Genomic DNA, 13,521 nt, shown 5'->3' with positions numbered 1-13,521 from the left:
TTTATTACAGGAATCTGTATACTCTAGCCTTTATAGATTACATTTTTGGCTAACTAACTATAGTGAAAACATTTTTTATTTTGCACAGCCTATATACCCAGTTTCATTTTTACACTGAACTGTTCCCTTAAGGTTTTATATTATTGTACCAGTGTGTTCAATGTTGTCTCCATTCTGTTGGCTCAACTGCAAATACAGTTGCATATGCTGAGCACGATAACTCTATGGTTTCAGAATGGAGTTCAACTCTTAAAACAGCAGAACACATTCTGGCAAACTAACAGGAATCAAGTTTAATAAATGTTCAGTACAATAAAAACTTGCCTGGCAAAATTATGCTGACAGTTGGGAAAGCTTTGCTTAATGGAGAGTCCTTCAGGATTCCCCAGTTTGATATCTGATAAGTCGGCCCCTGTAATTCTGAAAGTATAGTTGTCCATCTTATACTAAGTGGCAGACAGTTTCTATCACATTTTTAGCATATGTTTGTTGTATTATTTTGAACTATTTCTTGAAGTTATGTTCCTTGGCTGCATCCCTCATTTTCTTGCCATGGTTTGTTTTGTTAAAAGTTTAAGTCTAAGGAAGTGAAATTCATTCCCATGAATATGTGAGATATGTCTCTGTGAGATAATGACAGTTGCAGATGTTTTTTCTAACATAACTTTTCTTTTTCCCTAAGAGAATAAGGGTTGCTACAGTGTTCATATCTCAACCACTGGAATGCCAAGAAAACTTTAATTAAGGAAGCTCTTGCTTTTTTGACAAACTTCTTGTTAGATCTCTGTGATTTCCCAGAAATCTGTAGGACAGCTGCTCCGCTGGCAAGAAACCTATGGCCTTTTGTAATTCTTTGTTCAAAGTTTCACATAAGATTTACAGGGAAAATAAATCATTTTTCATCATGCATTTCTAATGCCTTTCAACAGCAAGTCTGCAGACCAATGTAAGCCACTAGAAGCGAATATGATTACAAAATGGCTTCCAACATTTAGCTTGTTCCAAAATCATTGAATATCAAGATAGATTATTTTTCTACATCAATTTTATCCAACAGGGAAAGGCTTAATATTATTTAAGTAGCAGATTCATAGACAAGAAATTGCCAATGTGATTTTCACAAAGCTAAAATCCTGACAACAGGAATTCCTCATACAAATACTACCTAAAAATAATGCAGAAAATAAAAACTACAAAACAATTTAAACCAACTGCAAATATGTTTTATGTTTCAAAGTGTGGGATCTTTTATTTTCTAATTCTCCAGTAATTTCCCTGGAGCTTTGCTGAGCCCATTATATAATGTTCTGTATTAATTTTACACTGGTGCAATAATACAACCCATGCAAGTGCATCAGATATTAGAATGCTGAATACCTAAGCTTTTTTTTTTCATTTAAGATTATAACCATGTGATTGACACACTACAGTGCATTGGGTCATTACGAGTGTGATGTAAAATAAATATACATCATTTAAAAACGTTCTTTTCAAGTAAAAATAGTAGTTCAAGTGGCAGCAGTCTCAGACCAATGATCTGTCCCTAATTAATCTTATGCGCTGTATTACAGGAGCCTTATTATAAGTGGAATAGTATACTTACCATAGAAAACTCCAAATAATAGTATACTGACATGGCACCTGTGCACCTGGATATGCACCCTGCATAGTCAGAAATATGTTATATTATTATAATTGGTTTGTATTTGTTCAGGTTTCGGACCCCTTATCCGGAAACCCATTATCCAGAAAGTTCCAAATTACAGAAAGGCCATCTCCTATAGACTCCATTTTAATCAAATAATTAAAATTTTTAAAAATGGTTTCTTTTTTCTCTGTAATTATAAAACAGAACCTTGTACTTAATCCCAACTAAGATATACTGAATCCTTATTGGAGCCAAAACAATCCTGTTGGATTTAATTACTGTTTAAATAATGTTTTTAGTAGGAGATCCAAATTATGGAAAGACCCCTTATCCGGAATACCCCAGGTCCCGAGCATTCTGGAAAATGGGTCCCATACCTGTACCTGCAGTCAACACCTCAGGGTGTTTTTGAGCAAATACAATGAAATGTGGCAGCCAGCCTAATCATTCATGCACTTATAATTTGGTATAACAGTCTCTACAGGCCTATTCTGGAATTCATTTAGCAATTAAAACCTCAAAAGTGAGTAGATGCAGGGACATTGCTATAAAACCCAACATTTTTTATAGGTGTAAAATAATTATTTTTGCCAAATAGGAATTAATATTTTTGTTTGTGATTTAATTTAATAAGGGCATCAGTGAATATGACTAGTGACTTAATGCAAACTTTGTTGAGGACCACTGCGAGGTACAACTACAATAAGCTGACATTTTTTCACTATTCAAATTAGAACAAACGGCATATTTAAGTAGGTTATTGCAAGAAAAAAATGTTTTTTTCAAACTATTTCAATCATTTTTTATATTTATAATATTTATTTACCCAGGAAGGTTTCATGGTCTGATATGGTCCTCAGCTTATGTACTTTTCACCTAACCCAATTAACATAACCTAGCCTAAACCAAGGAGAACATGCTTTTTACATGTGCAAATGGTTTCATCCATGGCCTGATATGGTCCTCAGCTTATGTAATTTACACCTGACCTAACAGTATCTAAGCAAGCCTTAACCAGGGATGGCATGCTTTGTATATGTTCTAATGGGCTGTATATATGTTTGCGTTTAACCTATCTATGGCCCACTAATGTGTGAGGAACAAGGTTTAAGGAACAAGATTATCATCTTTTCCATCAAAATTACAAAACATTTAAATATTATTATTTAATTTATTTTTTAAAAGACGCATTATTTGCAAATGTTCTATTTTTCAGATCAGAGAGCATTTCAATGCGCATGCTTATATTTACATACTGTATATAGTAAAAGAGTTTGAAAAAAGTGGCCCAGTTTTGTCAACATTAATAATTAAATATTGTTATTTGGATGTTTAACATCTTTTAATATGTTTTCTTTTGTACAAAGCAGAATAATATTTTCATCTGACCTTTCCAATTGGGTTTACCAGTGGAATCTTTCCCTAACATAATGAGCATGGGACTTTTTTCAGATTTATGGTTCATGCTCTCTTGTTTGACCTTTTGCCAGCAACTGCACTATAAATAATATGAGTGTACATTTTGTTTGGCTTCCTTAACATGCTTTCACTTCTGGCCGAGTTACAGAAGTATCTTTCATTAGTCATGGGAATTTCACTCAAGCTTGATTTTATTTTTTTGTCTACTACATAATGCTGTCTCTATAACGGTTTATCCATGCTGCACTGCCAGTGTATTTATATTAAGGTTTGTTAGATTGCTTATAAAAGACAAAAGGCTTAGGCAAATGAGGCAGACCAGTAAGAAAAAAAAATCTTGGGATGTCAGGACATGGAGAAAAATGTTATATTGGCTTTGCTGTAGGTTCTTCTCTGCAGATCCTTTAGATGGTTTTAAATACATTGCCTCTTAAGTGAAGTAAAAATATTTTCCTCTTCTATGATCTGAAAGAAATGACTGCTGCATGACTGCTGGTAACTCTGAATCTAAACTATCCATTCTCTCAAAATGCCAGCATACAGAACAAGCACTAAGAATAGATTTCCCATGATCCCACGGTAAGTTTGGAACTTGTTGAAAAGCAGTAAAATGTCTGTATTTCTTAAGTCATTACCTCCCAGAAGGGTGTATGAACTTACAGCACAGCATGCAGGATCTTTGGTCCACTGCAAATTTCCCACCATAATAAAAAGTAATTCCATAAGAAAAATATCTTCCTTACAAAAATATCTCCTATTAAGTCTCTTCTTCCAGTCTGGTTCATTTTAAACTGAAAAACTAATGATATTGCTTTGATACATGAGCACTAAAGTCAAATTTGGTCATTTTCATTCCTTGTACTGTATAATTTCACTCATTTTTAACATCATTTTTTTAAGAAGTGTTAGAAGTTAGAAGTTTGTTCGTATAAATAGTCGACCTCCACGCTATTTTGTACAACTGTTATTTCCAACCTAAAATTACAATTTTGAGTTTCATTTCTTTAAAATGATAGAGAATTGTTTAGTGTCAGTTTTGATATTCGGCAAGGGAAGTGACCATACGTTTCAGAAGCTTGTTAGAAAGGATTTGTGCAAGTATTAGGCTGCGTGACATCCTTTCTGCAAACAGGATTTTTTAGCACTATATAAAAAATATGGCAGGAATCTGTGAAAACTGTGTAGCTGGCACACCTACAGCTCCTTGTCTGCCAGATATTAGGCATTGCATGGGATTGAGGAGATTTCCTTGTACCGTGGTGGAATGCACAAAGTAGCTACCTAGCTATTTTTTATGTGTTAAGCACTGAAATTTTCAAGATACATAGCATCTAAAACTGATTATATATTATTATACATCCCCCAAAACACATTCTCATTCTTACCTGTATCTTTATGGCTTGGCACATGGAGCAGCATTCAAAATATGGTGAGCAAGGTGTTGCCCAGCTACCAGCCTTCGAAAAATGGGCCACCATGGAGATCCAATTTGTCTCTATACCATGGTCATTAGGGCTATGGTATGTGGAGCGTATTTTCTGCTGGACAATAGCCAGAAATATCTGTCAAGTCCCATTAAACCTAAAGGGGAAATGCATGCTTTTCTGCCTGAGAGTGTCAGCTAAAGCATTAAGCAGCATTGTCAAACATTTCCCTTTCAATGGAATCAATAGAAGTAATGACAATTTCTGGCAATTCCGTCATAATATTAGCCATAAACCATTAGGGGATCAAAGTCAAGTTTTTTACGACTTTTCTCAGAGCAACTTTTCCTTGCGACTTTTTTAAGTACACACACTTATAGGGATTACAACCTGGGTGCAAATCAGAAAGACAATATTAATATGTAAAAAATGCTGATGCACACCAGGAAAATTTTAACAAAGAAAAATACTTTATACTAAAAATACTTCGATAAATGTCGATAAATACTTTTATTTAGATCAACATTTTGGTCCTCACCTGGGACCTTTATCAAGATACAAAATTAGCAAACAAACTCACCCACCAATTAACCACCACCAAACCACACCCCTCTCCGGAGCGGCTGTTAACCCTTAAAAAAGATCTCAGTTCCAGCAGATATCAAACCAATCACAATTCCAGGTAATCTGTAAAATAAAGTGCATAATATTCTATAAATCTTATGTTGCACTTTATAGAATGTTATGCATTATGCACTTTATTTTTTAAATTATTTTCATTAAATTGTCATTAGTAAAAATAAAAATATGATTTTAGCATCACTGTGTTTCTTTACCTCATTGTAATGGAAGATTTCTTCTTTCAGTTCTTTAATTAATGCATCCTGCCACAGATGAAATTGAAAATTGTTTATATCCCTAACTGTTCAAGGCCAAAAGCATTCATTGTATGCTACAAAAATAGGTTAATTTGCAAGTTAAGAGAGAGCACTGAACCAGGCTTAAAAACTGCTTTTGTACATTACAGACATTTTTTTCTCCATCTCAGCTGTCTGCATTAATGATAACTGGCTGGTGTTCAAGAAAAAAACAAATTCCTAACACTTTTCCTGGGCAAAAAGTAGCAATTAATTGTGGGAATGTGTAGGATTGCTGCCAGTTTCAGATCCAAGCTGTTGTTGTATACTTAGCTTCTAAAAGATTTATGTAACTGTTGATGGATAAAAAATAAAATATTACTAACAAATGTATTTTAGTTGTTACACTCTGTGAATGACACATAGCAGTAAGCATGGTTATTATGTAAACAGATTTTTTTGTAGGGTTTTTTTAAAGTGATACTGAGAATTTACATTTTTTGGAAATTTCATTCTAAATGCCTTCCTATTGATCCAGTTTTTGTATAGCCCTTGTCTCCCCCACCATCCTTCTAATATTTTTCTCTGGTGTGCTAGTAAGTGTGCTACTAAGATCCAAGATCTAATGGGCTGGAGCACCACAAAAAAAATATATTTCTTCCTTTGAATTGCCTTTCAGCCTAGCATGCTATTGCCCATGTATGTGGCCCTCCAGAGAGTCTGGCCGACTCATACCTGGGTCAAAATGTTTGGCCAGCTTTAGGGATGTTAGGGCCAAACAAGTGCGCCTTATGTGTGGTTTAGGGTGAGTGGTGGGACTTTATACAAGGTATGTCCGCAATTGCAGTGAGCAAAGTGCAATTTGGAGCCCAATAGCCTTGTAATTTTTCTACAATGCAATGTTTTCCCCCAGAATTCTGGCATCATTGTGGTGGCCGTCTCTCTTTATAAAACCACAAAAGGGAATGATTAAACCTGTGTTTTGGTCTTGGCAATCTCACTCCTATAAAATCTAATGGCTGGGGAGGACTAAGCCCTGTGACTGGAACCAATGCCTGGGTCAGGAGACACTTGTCCCAAGAAAGGCAACCATGCAGGGAGTTGCCAGCCTATAAAAAATATGAACAGAGGTAAATAGTTAGGACCACTATTTGCAGTTTACATTGACATGGTATGATGGCTTGCCAATTTTATGATCATAACTTTGTAACTAACTTTCATTTAAAAAAACAAACAAACATTTTTTTAAAAATGGTTGCACTTGCACAGTTATTAAATTACTAGTGAACCAGGGGACCAGGCAAAGTGCATTGTTTAATCCCTTTTCCAAAAAAGAACACTGGCCCAGGTCCAATGTAAGTGATTTTCACTTTCTTGTTCTTTTATTGGGGCATTAGTGTTTAATACACTATCCCCCTAAGGGAACCCTGGAATTAGCAGATCAAAGTTGATCTTCTAGGGTTTTTTACACCTCATTATCCAGTGATATACTTATATATACTTTTAATTTGAGAAATTCCAACAGGTATTTGGACAATCAAGATAAACCTGTGTATATCTGATGCTTGATCCCATTAAGAATTGTAATCCACGCTAGACAGTTTAAACTGCTTATAAACAGATTTTAGGTAAAGTTAAGACTAAAATTTAGTATATTAATGTATATTTGAAAGTGAGGGGCCTCTCCCTTAATGGCTTTGTCTATGGGTTTTTACCTGACTGTGCTGGCAGAATTTGTAGGAATAAACAATGCCTTTTAATTTTGCTTAAATGATATTTGTGTGTTATATTGCCTTTAAGGGGTTTAGTCCCTGATGTCTGTCATTTCATTAGTTCTAGGGCTCATGCACTCAATCAAAGTAAGCTGAAGGTGGCACTGGTGCTTGCTGTAAGATGTAAAGGAGCTTATACAGGAGCAAGTACTTATATGTACGGTATAGAATCAAAGTGAACACAGTTTTGCATTTTTTTTTTACTTTGATTTGCACTTAAATTGGTAAATGCTAGAGGATTACAGGATAACATACAGAGCAGCAATTTAGGCAGTGCTTTACAAAACAATATAATGAACAGTTTATATCATATAAACCCCAATAAAGAATCTTACCAAACTGGAAATTATATATCAGTAAATATTGCCCTTTTACATCCTTTCCCTTGCGCCACCATTTAGTGATGGGCTGTGTGCTCCCTCAGAAATCCCATGACCAGAAATAATGCAGCTTTAACTGTAACAGGAAGTAGTGTGGGAGCAAAAGGCAGAACTATTAATTGGCTTATGTGACCTAACATTTATGTGTTCCTTTTTTTCCTGTTTTGTTTACATGCAACGTTGTATGATCCCAGGAGGCGGCCCTTAACAAGAGTATTGTATTCTAGAAATGATACCGATATTGGCTAACAATAAAAATACATTGCAAGTTTTCGGAGCTCTAAGGCCCCTTCATCAGGCAAAATACAAATGAGAACTGGAATGGCACAACATTTATACTGATAGATCAGAGAGAAGTGTTTACAAGCATTAAATTAGGTTACAGATCGATAGAGATAACTTGTGAAGATAGTAAAAGTAATTAAGGTTTATTAGGGTGGGTTGTAAATAGTTCAGTGGTCTGGATTCAGTCAGATCAGATAGTGTGACATGAAACCTGACCCCAAATTAAGGCCCTGTCTTAATGTGTTGAATAACTCCATACATTTGAATTCATAGATCCTTCTTTCTCGTTCAGTTCCAAAGTTCCCTTTTAGAATCAACACCTTCATGTCCTGAAGCCTGTGGTCATGATTGCAGAAGTGTTGTCCCACTGGTGTATCACACGCTTTGGTCTTGATCTTATGTCTGTGATGGTTCATCCTTGTGCGTAGTTTTTGCCCTGTTTCTCCAATGTACATTCCTCCTGTAGGGCACTTAGTACATATGATCAAGTACACCACATTGGAGGAAGCACATGAATAGCAGTCCCGAATGGTGTAGACTTTTTGTGTATTCGGTATTGCAATTTGATCTTTGCAATCTTTGAAATTGCAACACCGAATACACAAAAAGTCTATGCCATTCGGGACTGCTATTCATGTGCTTGCTCCTAATTTATTGCTTGTCAACACTTCTCTCTGATCTATCAGTATAAATGTTGTGCCATTCCAGTTCTCATTTGTATTTTGCCTGATGAAGGGGCCTTAGAGCTCCGAAAGCTTGCAATGTATTTTTATTGTTAGCCAATATAGGTATCATTTCTACAATACTCTTTTATTTGTGTTTTGTTTTTTTATTATTATTTTTGACACTGGCTAACACGGTACTACAGTTTTTGTTTTGTGATTAACATATATTTTATGTGACACGTTTTTATAGAGACCTGTATTGCTGAGTGTAGTTTCCTTTAAAATAATTTTATAAAAATGGGTTACAAAATAAATGTCACTATGATATAAACATGTACTGCTGAAGGAATGCACAGGGTGCACATTGAGTTGAACAATTGAGTTGAAATTCATGATGAATACAGATGAATTGTGCACCTGTGCAGCCAACCGGAAGTTAACTTGGATCACTTGAATGCTGCTAGCCTAAAGCTTGCAATACATGCAAGAAACAGTTTCTTTTGCTCAGTTATGCTACTCAAATACAGATTGCCTGATGTACCTCTTCCTTGCTCAGAACTGCTAGCTTTATCTATAGCCTGATGTCGTCCTTGGCTGATGGTATTTTCTGCTCAGCTTAAAAAATATCCAGTTCCCCACTGGTCAGATATCAGTTGTGGGTGTGATGATTTGGGGCCCCTATAATGGCAAGCAGTCTACTGACCTCATCAACAGTGACTGAGCCACTTTCTTTATAGCTTTGGACAACTTTATTAAAGAAAAAATCTGGTAGCTTTAGTTGCACCACCAACAGTATACATCTGAGTATCATCCCAGACTTTAAAAGGGATCTAAAACGAAAAAAAAAATGACTTGATGTAAACTTATGTGATTCTCTGAGCACATTTGCAATTGACATTAATCTTCTATATTTAGTGTTTCTCAAGATACTTGCATCCAGGACATACATAGTCACTGGGTTTCATTTATAAACAGTGCCCAAATTTACACATGATCAGTGTCCCATGTCAACCAATCAATGAATTTTTTTTCAGACAGCTGCAATTTAAACAATGAAAGTAAATATTTAGTTAGTTACCATTGGTTACTGTCCAAGCACAAATTTGCCCAGTGTTTATAAATGAGCCCCACTGACATTCTGGGCTTTCAAAAAGAGCTGTTAAGCCGAGACTTTTATTAGCATTCTAAACCTACTAATATCTCAAGAAACCACTTAAAACTGAAAATAAATATATATTGCAAAAGTTTTCATAGGGCCATTCAAGTTTATACCAAATCATTTTTGGGAGTTTAGATCCCGTTTAACATAAGTCTCATTTAATAAAAGAGACTTAGTTTAATTTACATTTTTTAGCTACATTGCTATTTGCCTTGATAGTGCTGGAAAAAATTGCCCTCCCTGCACAAAAGTAAGCGACTCAAAAGTTGCATCTACACCATAAAGAGAGCCTGTGGGTGTTCCCTTACAAACTCTCAAACTGCAGCCCACGGGCATTCCCTTACAAACCATTGTCGGACTAGGGTGCCAGGGGCCTACCAGAAAACCTTAGACCAGTGCTGTCCAACTGGTGGCCTGCAGCCCCCTCTTGTGTGGCCCCCCATCTGTCTGGCTGCTGTGATTTTTTACCTTTGTGTAAACTTTAAATGGTATCAGAACTGAGATTAACTGGCTCCTGCTTTGTTTACACCTCAGATTCAAGCTGTTAGACTATGCACTGTTCACATCTGTAAGACCTCAGACTCAGACTGTAAGCACCCGCACTGTTCACCTGTTCACACCTCAGACAGACTGTAGGACTAGCATTGTGTCACTGTATGTACTGCAGCAGAAACTGTTCATCTTGGTGGTAAAGATCAGTTACTAGTCAGTCAAGATAGGTTTCTCTGCCTCCTTCTCTACTCTGCCTGTGTTTGTGCCATACTCTGCCTGCCCTTCACTGCCTGTGTGTGACATACTCTGTTTGCCCCATGGTGCTTGTGTGTGCCATACTCTACCTGCCCTATGCTACCTGTGTGTGCCATACTCTGCCTGCCCTATGCTGTCTGTGTGTGCCATACTCTACCTGCCCTATGCTTCCTATGTGTGCCATACTCTGCCTACCCTTTGCTGCTTTTGTTTGCTATACTCTGCCTGCCCTATGTTCCCTGTGTGTGCCATACTCTGCCTGCCCTATGCTGCATGTATGCCATGCTTTGTCTGCCCTATTCTGCCCATGTGTGCCATACTCTGCCTGCCCTATGCTGCCTTTTTGTGCCATACTCTGCCTGCCCTTTGCTGTCTGTGGGAGGTGAACCTGGCAGGGGTTTGTTCTGGGAGTTTGTTAGCATTTGGAAATCATCAAGGGGTCCCTGTGGTGTTAAATAATGTACTGGGGGTTGCTGTGTTATCCACAGGGGAGAGGAGGCATATGGATTTAAGAGTATGACTAGTGATGAGTGAATCTGTCCCGTTTCGCTTCGCTGAAAAATTTGCGAATCTTTCAAAAGACCGCACATCAAAAAAAATTGTCGCCCGCGGCTATTCTTTCATCGTGCAGCTATTATTTTGTCGCACGGCTATTATTTTGTCGTCCGCAACTATTCTTTTGACGCGGGCGACAATTTTTGGACGTGCGTTGAATTTTTCTGCGGCAAATTTTTTCATCCGTTTTGCAAAACAATCCGCCAATGGCGAAACACTGAAATTCGCAGTGAATCCATGCCTGGCAAAACATTTCGCCCATCACTAAGTATGACTTAATATGACATAAAAAACTTCACATGTGAGTGATGGTGTGCTACCAACCTTAATATTTGTATGGTCTTAAAAGGTCTTGTGATAACATGGGTGTGGTTTAAAAAGGGGAATGGTCAAACTGACTTTCATTATTGGCCCTACACCACGTAAAGCCCGTTTTTTTCTGACCTTTCGGACCCCCTAACGACTATTTCCAAATGCTAACAAACTCCCAGAACATACCCCTGCCAGGTTTACATACATGAAGCATTAGGCAGACATACATGCAACATAGGGCAGGCAGAATATGGCACACACATGCAGCAGAGGGCAGGCTGAGTATGTCACACACAGGCAGTGTAGGGCAGGCTAAGTATGGCACACACAGGCAGCATAGGGCAGGCTAAGTATGGCACACACAGGCAGTGAAAAGCAAGCAGAGTACCAGGGGTGGCGAAAAGCCACTCGAAATTCGGATTTTTAAATCAGCATACCTACATAAAAGGCAAACTGTTAGGTGAGCAGGAGGGCCCCTATAGTTTTCCTGATATCCTGCTGTACAAGCTGAACGCTGTTACAAAGCTCCAAATTATGTGAACTTTCACTGGCAAAAATTAGCATGTAGGGTACCAAACCCTACTGGATCAGAAAGTTCCAGTTTTGTTATTCATGACCTTTAAAGGGGGAGGTTTCTCAAATTGGCCCAGGGATCTGTGTCCTGTCCATAGGAGGGAGCACATGGCTCTTCCTCTTTAGACTGCACTCCATGAGTGAGGGATGCTGCTTGAGAAGCTGGAGTATCAGGCCCCAGTACCAAGTGTGAGACCTATGGAGACCAGCCTCCTAATCTATAAATGGGGTAAAGATAATGAATAGCAGTTTTTGACATAGCACACTGTGAGTTAAACAGGCTAGCTTGTAAGAACAGTTTAGTGTGTGGTAGTCCCCAGGTGGCACAGTGTAGGGACTCTGGTGGGTAGGACTCACTAATGGAAATCCTAGTCTGATCCATTAAAATAGCCTTTGAGACAGTCTGGTCCACTGGGAGCATGTCCCTGTGGGGTGTGAAATACTTAATGTAAACTTGGTGTATGTGGAGTGATATTGTGCCATAAATACTTGTTTGTTTGTTTTTTTGCTACAGTTCAATAAATCTTTTATTTATCTATGGCATCTTACAGCAGCCCTCTGGAGGTCGCCCCAACAGGGTTGGACTGTCCCACCGGGCTACCGAGAAAAAACCCAGTGGGCCTGGCCACCTGTCCACACTCCTTTCTGCCCTCAGCCGCTCCCGCTCTGTTGCTTACTTGCTTTGAAAAAATAAAGATAGGCGTGCGTTCCAAAGTGCCCATTTTTATTCTCTGTGCCCGAATCTACAGATTCCCAGTCTGGGCCTGGCTACACCCCAGTCTCAAATACTCTGGGGCCTTTGCAGCCTTCCCACAAATCTCGGCCTCAGAAACTCAAATACTATCAAGAAACAGTCCAAAAAAAAGTGGTGCCCTGTACATTTGCCTAGTCCAGCGTTTATCAACCTGTGGGTCGGGACCCCTTTGGGGATCGAACAACGTCTTCACAGGGGTTGACTAAGACCATCTGGAAACACATATTTTTATGGTTGGGGGTCACCACAACATGAGGAACTGTATTAAAGGGTCGCGGCATTAGGAAGGTTGAGAACCACTGGCCTAGTCAAAGGCCTGTATAAAGTAGGAGGCCCCTTGTACCTCATTGCATACCTCCCAACATTTGAAAAACAAAAAGAGGGACAAAAAGATTTGGCGCGCGCAGTGCGGCAATTTTTTTTGGCCATGCCCACTTTTGTGACCACGCCCCAATTAACACACCCCATTTGTTTCTAAAAATACTCCTTTTATGTAGTAGAAATGGCAGGATCAGATGCAAATGTGCTATACCCTCATACTGTATTACCTAAGGAAGCCCACAGAGCCCCCCCATACACAGTGCCCTTCATACACAGAGCCCCCCCATATACAGTACCCCCCATACACAGTACCCTTTATATACAGTACCCTTTATACACAGAGCCCCCCATACACAGTGCCCCCCCATACACAGTGCCCCCCATACACAGAGGCCCCCCAAACACAGAGGCCCCCCAGACACAGAGCCCCCCATACACAGAGCCCCCCATACACAGTGCCCCCCATACACAGAGGCCCCCCAAACACAGAGCCCCCCATACACAGAGCCCCCCAAACACAGAGGCCCCCCCATACACAGAGGCCCCCCCATACACAGTGCCCCCCCATACACAGAGCCCCCCAAACACAGAGGCCCCCCATACACAGTGCCCCCCCATACACAGAGCCCCCCAAATACAGAGGCCCCCCC

Source organism: Xenopus tropicalis, chromosome 1 (genome assembly GCF_000004195.4).
Source record: "Xenopus tropicalis strain Nigerian chromosome 1, UCB_Xtro_10.0, whole genome shotgun sequence".
NCBI lineage: Eukaryota > Metazoa > Chordata > Amphibia > Anura > Pipidae > Xenopus > Xenopus tropicalis.
The sequence above is the reverse complement of the archived record's forward strand: the minus strand, read 5'-3'. Positions refer to the sequence as shown.